At 43.7% G+C, this 16,122-nt stretch overlaps 1 long non-coding RNA gene across 5 annotated transcripts in view; it reads left to right on the top strand.

Annotated features, from left to right (window-relative positions):
• The first annotated feature begins 10,287 nt into the window (after window positions 1-10,287).
• Window positions 10,288-16,122, top strand: part of LOC112644917 (uncharacterized) — a 46,734-nt gene continuing 40,899 nt past the window's right edge. For all 5 annotated transcript variants that reach the window (XR_004810755.2, XR_003126884.3, XR_003126885.3 and 2 more), the window contains exon 1: window positions 10,288-10,443. This is a non-coding gene — a long non-coding RNA (uncharacterized LOC112644917). The remainder of the gene's footprint in view (window positions 10,444-16,122) is intronic.

Here is a 16,122-nt window from a genome sequence, read left to right as displayed (position 1 = left end):
AATAATAGTATGTGACTTTAACACCCCACTTCCATCAATGGATAGATCACCCAAACCCCAAACAGAAAATCAATAAGGAAACAGTGGCTTTAACACATTGGTACAGATGGATCTAAAAGATACATTCAGAACATTGCATCCTGAAACAGTGGAATGAATACACATTCTTTTCAAGTGCACATGGAACACATGTGAGGCCTCAAAACAAGTCTCAATAAATTAAAAAAGACTGAAGTCATACCATGCATCTTTTCTGATCACAACACTATGAAACTAGAAATCAACCACAAGAAAAATCTGGGAAGAGCACAAATAAATGGAAGTTAAATAACATAACGTTACTAAACAATGAATGGGTCAGCCAAGAAATCAAAGAGGAAATTAAAAAATACATAAGGACAAATGAAAAATGAAAATACAATAGTCCAAAATCTTTGGGATGCAGGGAAACCTTTTCTAAGAGGGAATTTTACAGCAGTACAGGCGTACCTCAAAAAGCAAGAAAAATCTCAAATAAACAACTTAACCTTATACCTAAAAGAGCAAGAAAAAGAATAACAAACAAAACCCAAACGAGTAGAAAGAAGGAAATAAAGATCAGAGCAGAAATAAGTGAATTAGAAACTAAAAACCAATAGAATAGAACAGTTGAACCAGGAGCTGTTTCTTTGAAAAGACCAAACAAATTGATAAACCTTTAGCCACACTCATCCAAAGAGATGGGGGGTGGGACTCAAATAAAATCAAAAAGAGGATAAATAACACCACAGATATACAAAGGATTATAAGAAAATGTTATGAAAAATTATATGCCAACAAATTGGACTGCCTCGAGGAAATGGATAAATTCCTAGAAACATATAACCTCCCAAAACTGAATCAAGAAGAAGTAGAAAATTCAAACAGACTGATTACCAGCAAGGAATTGAATCTGTAATTTAAAAAAATTCCAACAAACAAAATTCCAGGACAAATGGCTTCACAGGTGAATTGTACCAAACATTAAAGAAGAGTTAATATCTATTCTTCTCAAAGTACTTCAAAAAATAGAAGAGGGAGGAAAGCTTCTAAATTCATCCTACAAATCCAGAATTACTCTGGTACCAAAGCCAAATAAATATCCTGAGAGAGAGAAAGAAAGAGAAAGAGAGAGAGAGAATACCAGGTCAACATATCTAATGAATACGGATGCAAAAATCCTCAACAAAATATTAAGAAATAGAATCTGACAATATATTAAATCATTCACCATGATCAAGAGGGATTTATTCCTAGGATGCAAGAGTGGTTCAATATTTGCAAATCAATTAACATGATACATCATATCAAGAGAAAGGATAAAAACCATTTGATCACTTCAATAGATGCAGAAAAAGTAGACAAAGTAGAACATCCATTTGTGATTAAAAAAAACTCTCAACAAAGTAGATTTAGAAGGAATATACCATAATAAAAGCCATATATGAAAAACCCACAGCTAATCTACTCAATGGTGAAAAACTGAGAGCCTTTCCCCTAAGATCAGGAATAAGTCAAGGATGTCCACTCTCACCACTTTTAGTCAATATAATACTGGAAGTCCTAGCAATCAGACAAGAAAAAGAAATAAAAATTATCCAATTAGTAAGGAAGAAGTAAAGCTTTCACTGTTTGCAAATGACATGATATGTGATTTAGAAAATCCTAAAGACTCCACCAAAAAAACTACTAGAACTGATAAATGAATTTCAGAAAGGTTGCAGGATACTAAATCAATATACAGAAATTTGTTGCATTTCAATGCACTAATAATGAAATAGCAGAAAGAGAAATTAGGAAAACAGTTCCATTTACAATTGCATTAAAAATAATAATATACCCAGGAATAAACTTAAAGAGGTGAAAGGCCTGTAGTCTGAAAACTATAACGCATTGATGAAAGAAGTTGAAGATGACACAAACAAGTGTTAAGATACTCCATGCTGGGGCAGCCTGGGTGGCTCAGAGGTTTAGCCTGCCTTCGGCCCAGGGTGTGGTCCTGGAGACCCAGGATCAAGTCCCACGTCAGGCTCCCTGCATCGAGTCTGCTTCTCCCTCTGCCTGTGTCTCTGCCTCTCTCTCTCTCTCTCTCTCTCTCTCTCTCTCTCTCTGTGTCTCTCATGAATAAATAAATAAAATCTTAAAAAAAAGATACTCCATGCTTATGGATTGGGAGAAGAAATACCGTTAGAATGTCCATACTACCTAAATGAAAGATTTAATGCAATCTCTATAAAAAATACCAACATTTTTCACAGAACTAGAACAAATAATCCTGAAAGTTATATGAAACCACAAAAGATCCCAAATAGCTAAAGCAATCTTGAAAAAGGACAAGCCACATGCAGAAGAATGAGACATGACCATTTCCTTATACCATACACAAAAATAGACTCAACAAGGATGAATGACCTAAATATGAGACAGGAATCCAACAAAATCCTAGAGGAGAACACAAGTAGCAATCTATGTGACCTAGGCTGCAGTAACTTCTTGCTAGACATCTCCAAAGGCAAGGGAAACAAAGGCAAAAATGAACTACTGGGACTTCATCAAGATAAAAAGTTTTTGGACAGCAAAGGGAAACAGTCAACAAAACCAAAAGACAATCAACAGAATGGGAGAAGATATTTGCAAAGTCTTGTCAGATAAAGGGCTAGTATCCAAGATCCATAAAGAACTTATCAAACTCAACACCCAAAGAACATACAATCCAATCAAGAAACGGGCAGAAGACATGAACAGGCATTTCTCTAAAGGAGACATACAAATGGCCAACAGACACATGAAAATATGCTCAACATCACTCGGCATCAGTGAAATACAAATCAAAACCACAATGAGATATCACCTCACACTGGTCAGAATGGCTAAAATTAACAAGTCAGAAAAAAAAAAAAAACAAGTCAGGAAACAATAGATGTTCACAAGGTTGCAGAGAAAGGGGAACCCTCTTACATTGTTGGTGGAAATGCAATTGGTGCTGCCACTCTGGAGAGGAGTAAGGAGGTTCCTCAAAAGGTTAAAAATAGAGCTGCCCTACAACCCAGAAATTGCACTACTGGGTATTTACCTCAACAATACAAATTTAGTGGTCCAAAGAGGCACCTGCACCCCAATGTTTAAAGCACCAATGTCCACGGTAGCCAAACTATGGAAAGAGCACAGATGTCCAACAACAGATGAATGGATAAAGAAATATATATATATATAATGTAGATAAATATAAATAAGAAAATAAAATATAAATAAATAAAAATATATAAATAAAATGGAACACTGCTGAGCCATAAAGGAAGAAATCTTGCCATTTGCAATGTGTGTTATGCTAAGTGAAATTAGTCAATCAGAGAAAGACAATTATCATATGATCTCACTCATGTGAAATTTAAGAAACAAAACAGAGGTTTGTAGGGGAAGAGAGAAAAAAATTAAGACAAAATCAGAGAGGGAGACAAACCATAAGAGACTTTTTTTTTTCAAATAAGTCTCAATTTCAATAAGATCCTTTACACACACATTTGCTACCCAAAATTGAAATAGCATATCAAAAAATTACAATTCAATTTTTGAAAACCAGAAAAATCTAGCCTATACATAGTTATAGTATGCGTTAGTCATACTCTAACCAAACCACCCAAAGTTTTCTGTGTATTCCTTCCGCACAAGTTACTTGGCTTCCAATTTCTTTTATTGGTTTTTCTTTTTACATTAAAAAATTTTTTTAAATATTATTATTAATTTTTTGTATATTCTTTTATTAGAGTTTGATTTGCCAACATATCAAACTTATATAACACCCAGTGCTCATCCTGTCAAGTGCCCCCCTCAGTGCCGGTCACCCAGTCACCACAACCCCCACCAACTTCCCCTTCCACTACACCTTGTTCATTTCCCAGAGTTAGGAGTCTCTCATGTGGTTTTTTTTTTATTTTTTTATTTAAAGATTTTATGTATTTATTCATGAGAGATACAGAGAGAGAGAGAGAGAGAGGCAGAGAGGCAGAGACACAGGCAGAGGGAGAAGCAGGCTCCATACAGGGAGCCCGAAGTGGGATTCAATCCCAGGTCTCCAGGACTACAACCTGGGCTGAAGGCAGCGCTTAACCGCTGAGCCACCTGGGCTGCCCATCTCATGTATTTTTTTATATTTTTTTAAATTGAAGTTCAGTTTGCCAACATATAGTATAACACCCAGTGCTCATCCCATTAAGTGCCCTCCTCCTTGCCCATCACCCAGTACCCCATCCTCCTACCCACCTCCCCTTCAACCACCCTTTGTTCGTTTCCCAGAGTTAGGAGTCTCCCACGGTTTGTCTCCCTCTCTAATTTTCCCCACTCAGTTCCCCTCCTTTCCCTTATTTCCACCTTTCCCTTACTTCCCTTTCGCTATTTCTTATAACCATATATGAGTGAAACCATATGATGATTGTCATTTTCTGGTTGACTTATTTCACTCAGCATAATACCCTCCAGTTCCATCCACATCGAAGCAAATGGTGGGTATTCGTCATTTCTAATGGCTGAGTAATATTCCATTGTATATATAGACCACATCTTCTTTATCCATTCATCTTTCGATGGACACTGAGCCTTCTTCCACAGTTTGGCTATTGTGGACGTTGCTGTTATAAACATTGGGATGCAGGTATCTTGGTTTTTCACTGCATCTCTATCTTTGGGATAAATCCCGAGCAGTGCAATTGCTGGGTCATAGGGTAGCTCTATTTTTAACTCTTTGAAGAACCTCCACACAGTTTTCCAGAGTAGCTATACCAGTTCACTTTCCCACCAACAGTGCAAGAGGGTTCCCCTTTCTCCACATCCTCTCCAACATTTGTTGTTTCCTGTCTTGTTAATTTTCAACATTCTCACTGGTGTGAGGTGGTATCTCATTGTGGTTTGATTTGTATTTCCCTGATGGCAAGTGATGCGGAACATTTTCTCCCTCGTGCTTGTTGACCATGTGTATGTCTTCTTTGGTGAAATTTCTGTTCATGTCTTTTGCCCAATTCCATGATTGGACTGTTTGTTTCTTGGGTGTTGAATTATAATTTCTTTATAGATCTTGGATACTAGCCCTTTATCTGATATGTCATTTGCAAATATCTTCTCCCATTCTGTAGGTTGTCTTTTAGTTTTGTTTATTGTTTCTTTTGCTGTGCAAAAGCTTTTCTTTTTTTTTTTTTTTAAATTTATTTATGATAGTCACACAGAGAGAGAGAGAGAGAGGCAGAGACACAGGCAGAGGGAGAAGCAGGCTCCATGCCCCGGGAGCCCGACGTGGGACTCGATCCCGGGTCTCCAGGATCGCGCCCTGGGCTGAAGGCAGGCGCCAAACCGCTGCGCCACCCAGGGATCCCTGTGCAAAAGCTTTTCATCTTAAGTCCCAAGAGTTCATTTTTGCTTTGGTATCCCTTGCCTTCATAGGTGTATCTTGCAAGAAGTTGCTGTGGCCAAGTTCAAAAAGGGTGTTGCCTGTGTTCTCTAGGATTTTGATGGATTCTTGTCTCACATTTAGATCTTTCATCCAATTTGAGTTTATCTTTGTGTATGGTGTAAGGGAATGGTCTAGTTTCATTCTTCTGCACGTGGCTGTCCAATATTCCTAGCACCTTTTATTGAAGATACTGTCCTTTTTCCAGTGGATAGTCTTTCCTGCTTTGTCAAATATTAATTGACCATAGAGTTGAGGGCCCATTTCTGGGTTCTCTATTCTGTTCCATTGATCTATGTGTCTGTTTTTGTGCCAGTACCACACTGTCCTGATGATCACAGCTTTGTAATATAGCTTGAAGTCTGGCCTTATAATGCCCCCCAGCATAGGTTTTCTTTTTCAATATTCCCCCGCCTATTTCAGTTTTTTTCTGATTTCATACAAATCTTAAGATTATTTGTTCCAACTCTGTGAAGAAAGTCCATGGTATTTTGAAAGGGATCACACTGAACATGTAAATTGCATAGATAGCATAGACATTTTCGCAATATTAATTCTTCCAATCTGGGCAGCCAGGGTGGCTCAGTGATTTAGCACCGCCTTCAGCCCAGGGTATGATCCTGGAGACCTGGGATCGAGTCCCATGTCGAGTTCCCTGCATGGAGGGAACTGCTTCTCCCTCTGCCTGTGTCTCTGCCTCTCTCTCCCTCTCTCTCTCCCCCTCTCTTTCTCTCTCTCTCTTTCTGTCTCTCATGAATAAATAAATAAAATCTTTAAAAAATAATTCTTCCAATCATGAGCATGGAATGTTTTTCATCTGGTTATGTCTTCCTCAATTTCTTTCAGAAGTGTTCTGTAGGTTTTTGGGTATAGATCCTTTACCTCTTTGGTTAGGTTTATTCCTAGGTATCTTATGCTTTTGGGTGCAATTGTGAATGGGATTGATGTCTTAATTTCTCTTTCTTCAGCCTCATTGTTAGTGTATAGAAATGCCACTGAATTCTGGGCATTGATTTTGTATCCTGACACACTGTCAAATTCCTGTATGAGTTCTAGCAATCTTGAGGTGGAGTCTTTGGGTTTTCTACGTACAGTATCATGTCATTTGTGAGGAGGGAGAGTTTGACTTCTTCTCTGCCAACTTGAATACCTTTTATTTCTTTTTGTTGCCTGATTGCTGAGGCTAGGACTTCTAATACTATGTTGAATAGCAGTGGTGAGAGTGGACATCCCTGTCATGTTCCTGATCTTAGGGGAAAGGCTCTCAGTTTTTCCACATTGAGAATATTTGCTATGGGCTTTTTGTAGATGGCTTTTAAGATGCTGAGGAATGTTCCCTCTATCTCTACACTCCGAAGAGTTTTGATCAGGAATGGATGCTGTATTTTGTCAAATGTTTTCTCTGCATCTATTGGGAGGATAATATGGTTCTTGTTTTTTCTCTTGTTGATATGATCTATCACGTTGATTGTTTTACGAGTGTTGAACCAACCTTGCATGTCGGGGATAAATCCCACTTGGTCATGGTGAATAATACTCTTCATGTACTGTTGGATCCTATTGGCTAATATCTTGGTCAGAATTTTTGCATCCGTGTTCATCAGGGATATTGGTCTATAATATCCTTTTTGGCGGGGTCTTTGTCTGGTTTTGGAATTAAGGTGATGCTGACCTCATAAAACAAGTTTGGAAGTATTCCATCCCTTTCTATCCTTTGAAACAGCTTTAGTAGAATAGGTATTGTTTCTTCTTTAAAAGTTTGATAGAATTCCCCTGGGAAGCCATATGGCCCTGGACTTTTGTGTCTTGGGAGGTTTGTGATGACTGCTTCAATTTCCTTCCTGGTTATTTACTTGTTCAGGTTTTCTATTTCTTCCTGTTCCAGTTTTGGTAATTTGTGGTTTTCCACAAATGTAGAATAGTGCCTACAGTCAGATCAGATGTTTGCCCCCAGCCCACTGCTGGGGCTGCAGTCTGGCCTCTGTGGTTATCTTTCCCTTTCCCCAAAGGGATAGGAGATGCTTTGAAGTGGTGCTGGCCACTGTTGGGGCCACTTGCACACTGCCATGCTTGTGGCACTGCTTTGGATGGACACCTGCTGATGGCAGGTTCATAGGAGAACACGGGAGGAGCAGGGAGGTGCATGGTTTTAGCAAGGTTTTTGCCTTTCTGCTGGAGATACTTTAGAAAATTCCTGTCATCAGGCTTGGTGGGTGGGGTGGGCAGGCATGCAGAAGAGTGTGGAGGTGGGGCGCACAGTGCCAGCAAGGTCCACACAGGTATGCTGCAGGAGGGACCTGCATCCACCTGAGGAAAATGCTTGCCTCGGCTGAGATGGAGGGGGTGGATCCACAGAAGAGCATGGGTGGCAGGGCACACTGTTAGCAAGCTAAATGGGGAGTGTTCATGCTAGGCTGTTCCCACAAATGTCCATGTAGGTGAAGGAAATGGTGCTTGCCAGCTCTTTTGTTGTTGAAGTATTCCAAAGATTTCTGCCCTTCAAGTGTGCTGGATTAGTAAACAAATTAGATTAGTAAACATCTCCTTCCCATATACCCCAAGCATTTTTCAAACTGCTGCTTCTATGCTGTATCTCAGTGAAGCTGACTCTGTTTCCTCTTGCTTTCCAGCTCTCTCAGAGTCAAGCCCGCTGATTTTTAAAGTTCCAGATGTTCAGCCCCACTAATTGTAAGAACTCACGAAATTAGGCCCCTCTGGTTTTCAAAGCCAAATGTTATGGGAATTCATCTTCCCTGTATGGATTCCCTAAGCCTGAGGTGCCTATTGTGAGAGTCTGTTTCTCTCCCTTCTCCACACCTGCCCATAGTGTCCCTTCCTCCTACAGACAGTCCCATGGGTCAGGTGGTCTCCCAACCGCATCTCCACCCTTCCTGCCCTCTTCGATGTAGCCTCTTCTCTACATTTAGCTGTGGAGATTATGTTCTGCCAATATTTGGGTAGTTTTCTGAGTTATTTACACTGATGTAAGTATTACTTAGTTGTATCAGAGGATGAGGTGAGCTTAGGATCCTCCTATTCCACCATCTTCCCCAGAAGTTGAGCTATTTTCATTTTTATAAATGGCTTTTTAAAAAAACCCAAAACATGGGGATCCCTGGGTGGCTCAGTGGTTGAGTGACTGCCTTCGGGCCAGGTTGTGATCCTGGAGTCCAGGGATCGAGTCCCACATCGGGCTCCCTGCATGGAGCCTGCTTCTCCCTCTGCTTGTGTCTCTGCCTCTCTGTGTCTCTCATGAGTGGATAAATCTTTAAAAAAAAACAAAAAACAAAAACAAAGATTTATTTATTTATTTATTTATTTATTTTTAGAGAAAGAGAGGGATGGCACGTGAGCAGAGGGAGAGGAAGGGCCCAGGGTTCAGGAGCAAGTGCCATGGGTCTCCAGCCTAAGATAAAGCCAGGGCATACATCCCACTTCGAAGGGGATAGCTGAAAGATTCATTCAAGGAATGCTAGTTTCTCAGCGTTATGTTGCATGGTCATTCACCTCCACAACAACTGAGGAGAAGTTGTGCTAAAACACCCCGGTGACAGACTCCTTTTACGGACAAGGCCAGGAAACCTGCTTTCTCAGTGAAAAGTACCTGACCTCTCCGCTGGCTCTCCATCTCCAAGGCTGTGGTAGCTGCTAAACTCCCTGTGAGTGCTTGTTAAAAGGTTCCCTCAGAGAGGGCTTCATCCTCAGACTGAAGCACCACAGCCTTGCCACTGTTGACTGCTGAGCTAAGAGATTTGACTTTCTTCATAGAATAGGCCAATGGAGAGCTGCACTCAAGCAACTGTGGTGTCCCAGAGGCCCTACAGCACTTTTGGACCGCCCCTCCAAACCTTCTGGAGAGACACATTTGAACTCCCTTTACTGAGAACCTAGCTTTCTGGCAGGGTCTGAGCCTCAGAACTCAGGCCAGCTTATTTCCATTGTATCCCCACAGCTGCTGGGGAGGCAGAGTCTCATAGGCCTCTGGGAGAGGATAGTGGTGAGCTTAGTCAGGGAGAACTTTTTCGTCAAAAGACTGTGACCTGCATTCCCTTGGCGCCACCACCACTGCTGAGACACATGACCCAACTTCCTGAGATGAGAAACTAGACACAAGATGCACTCCAGGAAGTCCTATGTCTCCTAGAGCTAGACAGTGCCTCCTAGGGCACCTCCAAACTTCCTGAGGAGGTGGAATCTCAAGCCCTTCCTGGAGAGACCAGTGGAAAGCTGCCTCACTGGATCCTTGGGCCCAGGGTTCAGGACAGTGAGTGTCATTGGTTCTCCAGCCTAAAACGAGCTAGGAAATTCTTCCCACCTGGGAAGGGCTAGCTGAAAGTTTCATTGAAGGAACGCTAGTTCCTTGGCGTTGAGTAGGTGCCATGGTCTTTTCACTTCCACAACTGTGGAGAGGGTGTGCTAACTCAACCCAGGGACAGACTTGTGTTAAGTTAAAGGCCAGGAAAGGTGCTTTCTCAGTGAAAAGTACCTGGCCTCTCCAATGGCACTCAACCACAAAGGATGGAGCTAGCTTCTAACCTCCCTCACCTCTGAGGGCTCACTGAAAGATTAAATCAGGGAGAACTTGGTTCTCAGACTTAAGCCAACAGCCTTGTCACTGCCCAGGTGTGTCTGTTGGGCTGAGAGATTTGATTTTCCTCACGGAATAGGCCAGTGGAGAGCTGCACTCAAGGAACTGTGGTGTCCCAGAGGCTTTCCAGCAGTGTTGGGCCACCCCTCCAAAACTTCTGGGGAGACTGGTTGAACTCCCTTCATTGAGAAGATTGCCTTCAGTAAGGCCTGAGCCTCAGAATTCAGGCCAGCTCATTTCCATTGTGACCTCACTGCTTTTGAGGGGGCAGGGTGTCACAGGTCTCTGGGAGAGGGCTAGTGGTGAGCTTAGTCAGGGAGAGCTTTGTTCTCAGAGTAAAGTAGCCTGCTTTCCCTTGGTGCCAACACGACTGCTGAGACACATGTTCCAACTCCCTGAGGTGAGAAACGTGTCGCAAATTGACCTCCAGTAAGGTCTATGGCCCCTAGAGTTGGACAGAGCCTTCCCGGGCCCCTCCAAACATCCTGAGGAACTGGCTCCTCCAGCCCTTCCTGGAGAGGCCAGTGGAAAATTCCCTCATGACCCTTAGGGTCCAGGGTTCAGGACACTGAGTGTCATTGGTTTCCGAACAAAATATGGAACTGAGAGTTTCCTCAGAGCTGGGAGGGGCTGGCTGAAAGTTTGATTCAATGAATGCTAATCCTCAGCATTTAGTAGGTCGTATGGTCTTTTCATCTCCACAACTGTGGCGAGGGTGTGCTAACTTACCCTGGTGACCCTTGGAAGCTGAAGGCCCAGAAAGCTGCTTTCTCAGTGAAGACTACCTGGATTCTCCAGTGTCTCTCCAACACCAAGACTGGAGGTAGCTGCTAAACTCCCTCAGCTGTGAGGGCTCATTTAAAAGTTCCCTAAGGGAGGGCTTGGTTCAGCCTGAAGCCCACAGGCTTGCGACTGCCCAGATTGTCTGCTGGGGTTTAGGACTCAACTTTCCTCACTGAAGAGGCCAGCGGAGAGCTGTATTCAAGGAACTGTGGTGTCACAAAACCATCCATGCTTTTCGACTGCCCCTCCAAAACTTCTGGTGATACTGGTTGAACTCCCTTCATTGAGAAGTTAACCTTTGGGAAGGCCTAAGCCTAAGAACTCAGGCCAGCTGATTTCCATTGTGCCTTCACAGCTGCTATGTCATCAGGATCTTATAGGCCTCTGAGAGAAGCCTAGTGGTGAGCTTAGTTTGGGAGAGCTGGTGTGAGGAGAGGATTAAAATAGCCATTCAGTACATAAATGTAGTTCCAGGACATCCGCACTGTCCCCCCCCCCCCTCCCCCGAGGGATGGGGCACTGGAAAATAGGTAGTTATTTATCTTGAATTTGTCCAGGATATTAAGGGGAAAGGAAAACAATGCACAGAACTTTCTCTGGCATGTATGTACAAAACTTTTTTTCTTTTTTTTTTCCTTTCTTTTTTTTCTAGTCCAGGTATTCAAGGGTACCTGGCTGGCTCCATGTCAGTCTTTTTTTTTTTTTTTTTTTTTAAGTTTTTTATTTATTTATGATAGGCACACAGTGAGAGAGAGAGGCAGAGACACAGGCAGAGGGAGAAGCAGGCTCCATGCACCGGGAGCCTGACGTGGGATTCGATCCCGGGTCTCCAGGATCGCGCCCTGGGCCAAAGGCAGGCGCCAAACTGCTGCGCCACCCAGGGATCCCTCCATGTCAGTCTTTTTTTTTTTTTAATTTATTTATGATAGTCACAGAGAGAGAGGGGCAGAGACACAGGCAGAGGGAGAAGCAGGCTCCATGCACCAGGAACCCGATGTGGGATTCGATCCCGAGTCTCCAGGACCACGCCCTGGGCCAAAGGCAGGCGCCAAACCGCTGCGCCACCCAGGGATCCCCCTCCATGTCAGTCTTGATCGATGAGAGTCATGAGTTCCCGCCAGCACTATGTCTGTTGGATGGGTGTAGTGATCTCTTGAAACTGAAAAGCTTTTGGACGCCTGGGTGGCTTGGCGGTTGAGGCTCTCCCTTTGGTTGGAGACGTAATTCTGGAGGGTGGGTATGAAGTCCCACATGGGATTCCCTGCAGGGAGCCTGCTTCTCCCTCTGCCTATGTCTCTGCCTGCCCACCCCCACCCCCACCCCCTGCCGTGTGTTTCTCATGAATAAGGGAGTTTTTAAAAAACTTAAATTCAATCACAATAAAAAGCTTTGAAAAACAAACAAAAGGAAAAAAAAAAAAGAACAAACAGAAGGGACCACAGAGGACAAGGAGAAGCAATAACTATCAAAGATATACACCTGCAAGCATTAAGCAGTTATAGGAAAACATAAACAGTGGTGGCAGAGGATAGGACAGTGGAGGTGACAAAGCAGCATCCTGTCTAGGTGTTAGGGCACTTCAATGCTTTCTGGGACCAGTAGGGACTTTAAAAATTTCACCTTTGGATCCAGACAGGAGAGGACACATGCCCCTCCAGCAGGAATTCCTCTGATTAAAGGTAACTCTTAATACATTAATATCACCAATTGACCATGGGCATTTAAGGTTTCATTTCTGAGCCTCTCTCTTGGCCTTCTCTTGGAATCCCTGATCCCACTTCACAACATCCACCCACCCCGGAATGAAAACTGTTCCCTGTAAATCCTACATCCTGAGCACCATGAAAGCTACTGATGAGACACCACCAAGAGAGAAATCAAGCAAGTCATGTGACTCAGAAGGCTGGAAGTCTAGCAGGTTGAAAGCATTGATGGAAAATCAGAAACGTGAAAAGAAGGGTTTTCTTTCAAGGGAATCTTTCCTCAGTTGGCTAAACTACGTGCATTACTGGTATTTCCTCCACTCAGAGGGTAACTGTGCAGAAGGCTGCTCAGCAGGAGAAAGGTACGGGTGAAGACCTCACGTTTGTTTTTCAAGGACAAGTATTTCAGGGCACCTGGCTGTGGCTCCATTGGGGGGAGCATGCACCTCCATGCTTGATCTGCACATATCCCAAGTGCCAACACCGTGTTAGGTGTAGAGATGATTTCTACAAGCTAGACAGGCAGAGGATTTAGAGATCGTATGGCCCTCTGCTTTCGCCTTTTCTGGGTTACCTGGGACTGATCCCCAGAAGTGGGATCACTGGATCCTCCAGTAAGAGAGTGTGGAGCTGGCAAAGGCATCGCCCCTATCCAGAGCATTTCTTGGGATGGCAACTAAGAGCTGGTGGGGCAGCACCCTGAAGGGAGCAAGGAAGGCCACGAAGGAGGTCAAATCCAAAGATGCTGTAAAGGACAGCATCCCCGAGGCACCACCTTGACCTCCACCCTCTCAGCCTCTGGGGCCTGACCCGGAGGATGACCTTGATGTCAGTCCAACAAACAACAAAGGGGGGGGGGGGTGAAGCAGTCGAAAGAGTTTGTCCCTGACAAGCTTCACGTGGCAGAGCCCTCCTGAGCAAACAAAGACCCTGAGGAATGGCAAACCCTAAATGTGTGTCTATTGGGTTGAACAAGGAGAAGACATTGTGGAAGAATAGCTCAACTATGTGGGGAGGCTAAAAGAACATAAGGGTTTTCTTTTTTTTTTTTAATAACCATCTGTTTGTCCAGAATTCTCATTCTCAAGCTCAACTTCCTGTCCTTGAATGTCATTCACTTTCCTCCTGGCACTCCTCTCCAAGGCACCTTCCAGGAAAAGGAGGGGATTCAGCACACCCTCCTTCCACCTGCTGGGGGGTGTTTTGTGTGTGTTTCTTTGCTGCTTCAGCAACTTTTTAAAAGTGTCTATTCAAAAAAGTATTCTGGTTTCCTTTATATACAAGTCTTATCTCAGATTTGCCTTTTGACAGGAGGAGAGAGGGCAGGCCACATTTTCTTCTGCCGTGGTGGAGAACGATAAGATGGGTGCAGACCTGTGCATATTCTTTTCTGTATGGGGGGGGGTGGTGAGCAGAGGATTCAGATTCACCTCTTGCGGGACGGGATCTAATTTCTCCATGAATAATCAGACAAAATATCAGGTGAACAGAGGGTGAGTAAAGGTTAGAAGAACATGGACAAGATCGGCTATAGATGTTGGAGTTTCCAGAGCAATGATTTCATCAGAGGCATGTGAATGTCAAAGATTTCCAGGGACCATGTTTATGGACGCCTTGGCATGTAGGTCCTTTCAGATTGACGGTGCTACCATCCGGTCACTTTAGCATATGGTCTCCAGCTCACATGAGCAGTGTGGTCATGAAATTATAATATGGACCTAATGGGGGATTATATTGTGGCAGAGAATGGGAGATAGCATCAAGTCATTGAGCCTAAGGCATGTCTAAGAGAGTGACACTCTATAGTAGGTTGAGGCAGAAGGAGGCCAGTTGGTTGTATATCTGTGGCAATGGGGTGGGTGTGGGTTGCTGTTGTTTGTTTGTTTTCTGGACAAGGTGAAAGAACTCTTCAAGTGGAAGTATTTGCACAAGGGTTCTGGCGGGATGGGAGGGTGTGGGTGACTCCATTCACCAAGAAAACCAGAGAATCAGGCTTTTTAAGAACTAGGCAATGGGAGTTTAGCTTTGCTCATCGCAGCAACTGGCAATTCAGCAGAAACAACAGAATATTCCCAGAATGAATTGAATTGCAGGAGCCAGCCTGAGCATGCCCCACCACCCTCAGCATGTGAATACATATAAACACACACACACACACACACACACACACACACACACATCTGGTCTTCCATTCCCAAATCCACTGTAGGACTCACAGTTGAGGAGGGTATGGCCAAGTGACTGAAGGGAGGTTCAGGGTGGTCCATTCCAATGGGTCTCATTCAATCATTTCATTCAAATGCACAAGGCTATCTTGTTAAAGTCAGAGCCTTGGACTTCTCTCCATTGAATGGCTTTCCTCAACTCCCCCAGCCCTCAGACTGCTTGGGGAAGAGAAGGGAAGGGAGGGGAGGGGAGGGAGGGAAAGGGAAAGGGAAGGGGAAGGGGAAAGAGGATGTCTGAAGAACTCACCTTGTCTGGGGGCCAAAAGAATCCCTTCCTGGTTTCCTAACCCAGGAAACCCCAATAAACCCTTTGGGAATCATGGATGTGGAGGATGACATCTCACTTTAATGCCTTCCAGGGTGGGGGTGTATCAAGGAGGTCGTGGCATGGTGTGGCCTGCTGAGTCTGAGGGACACTTAAACACTTGATGGTGGTGTCTTAGGGTTCAGAGGACAAACACAGGCAGAGAGTGATAAGGGCAAAGGATTAAGGGAGGCCTGGCAGGGGACAGCTCTGACTCATCCACCCTGGGTGAGGGCCCAGCAAGCACACTCTTTCCTCTAAAGCAACACCAAAAGTTTACTGGTTCTCCATCGACCTGTCCTCCCTCTTGCACCCACTTCCCAAGGGAAATCCTCAGTCTCATTCGACATATTCACTGGCTGTTTCACAAGCCACCTTCTGTCTACTAAAAGAAGGAAGGAAGATGGACAAACATGAACCAGCCTGACAGATGGCACTTCCTCATGGGGGGGCGGAGGGGGCTCACCAGACAAATGGTAACTCTGAGCCATGATCCTAGGGTTCTTGAAAAAATGAAATGGAAGGAGCACATGGCCGGCTTAGTCAGAAGAGCACTCAACTCTTGATCTTAGTCAGGGTCATGAGTTCAAGTCCTACCTTGTGTCTAGAGATAATGAAAAATGAATGAACGAATTTGTAAAAAATTATGTATGGGGTGCCTGGGTGGCTCAGCTGTTGAGCATCTGCCTTCATCTTGGAAGAAGCCTGCTTCTCCCTCTGCCTGTGTTTCTGCCTCTGTGTGTGTGTGTGTGTGTGTGTTTCTCATGAATAAATAGATAAAACTTTAAAAAATTTCAAATTAAAATTAAAAAATGGAAAGGAAAGATAACGTGGTGAGGAGGATGTAAACGTACCTAATACTGCTGAACTCTAGGCTTAGAAACAGCTAAAATGCTCCATTATAGGTGATGTCTATTTTTAACCACAACTTAAAAACAAAACAAGACCCACTGTCCTTGGCTCAGAGTAAGGGAATTCCTGGGTCAGGTTGGAGGGGGTCCTGTCATCCGCAGTGTGGAAAACCAGGGTTCAGCAATATGGAATATTCCTCTCCAGGTAGACAG

The sequence above is a fragment of the Canis lupus genome, chromosome 1 (genome assembly GCF_003254725.2).
Source record: "Canis lupus dingo isolate Sandy chromosome 1, ASM325472v2, whole genome shotgun sequence".
Lineage (NCBI taxonomy): Eukaryota > Metazoa > Chordata > Mammalia > Carnivora > Canidae > Canis > Canis lupus.
This window is presented reverse-complemented; position numbering and strand designations above follow the sequence as displayed.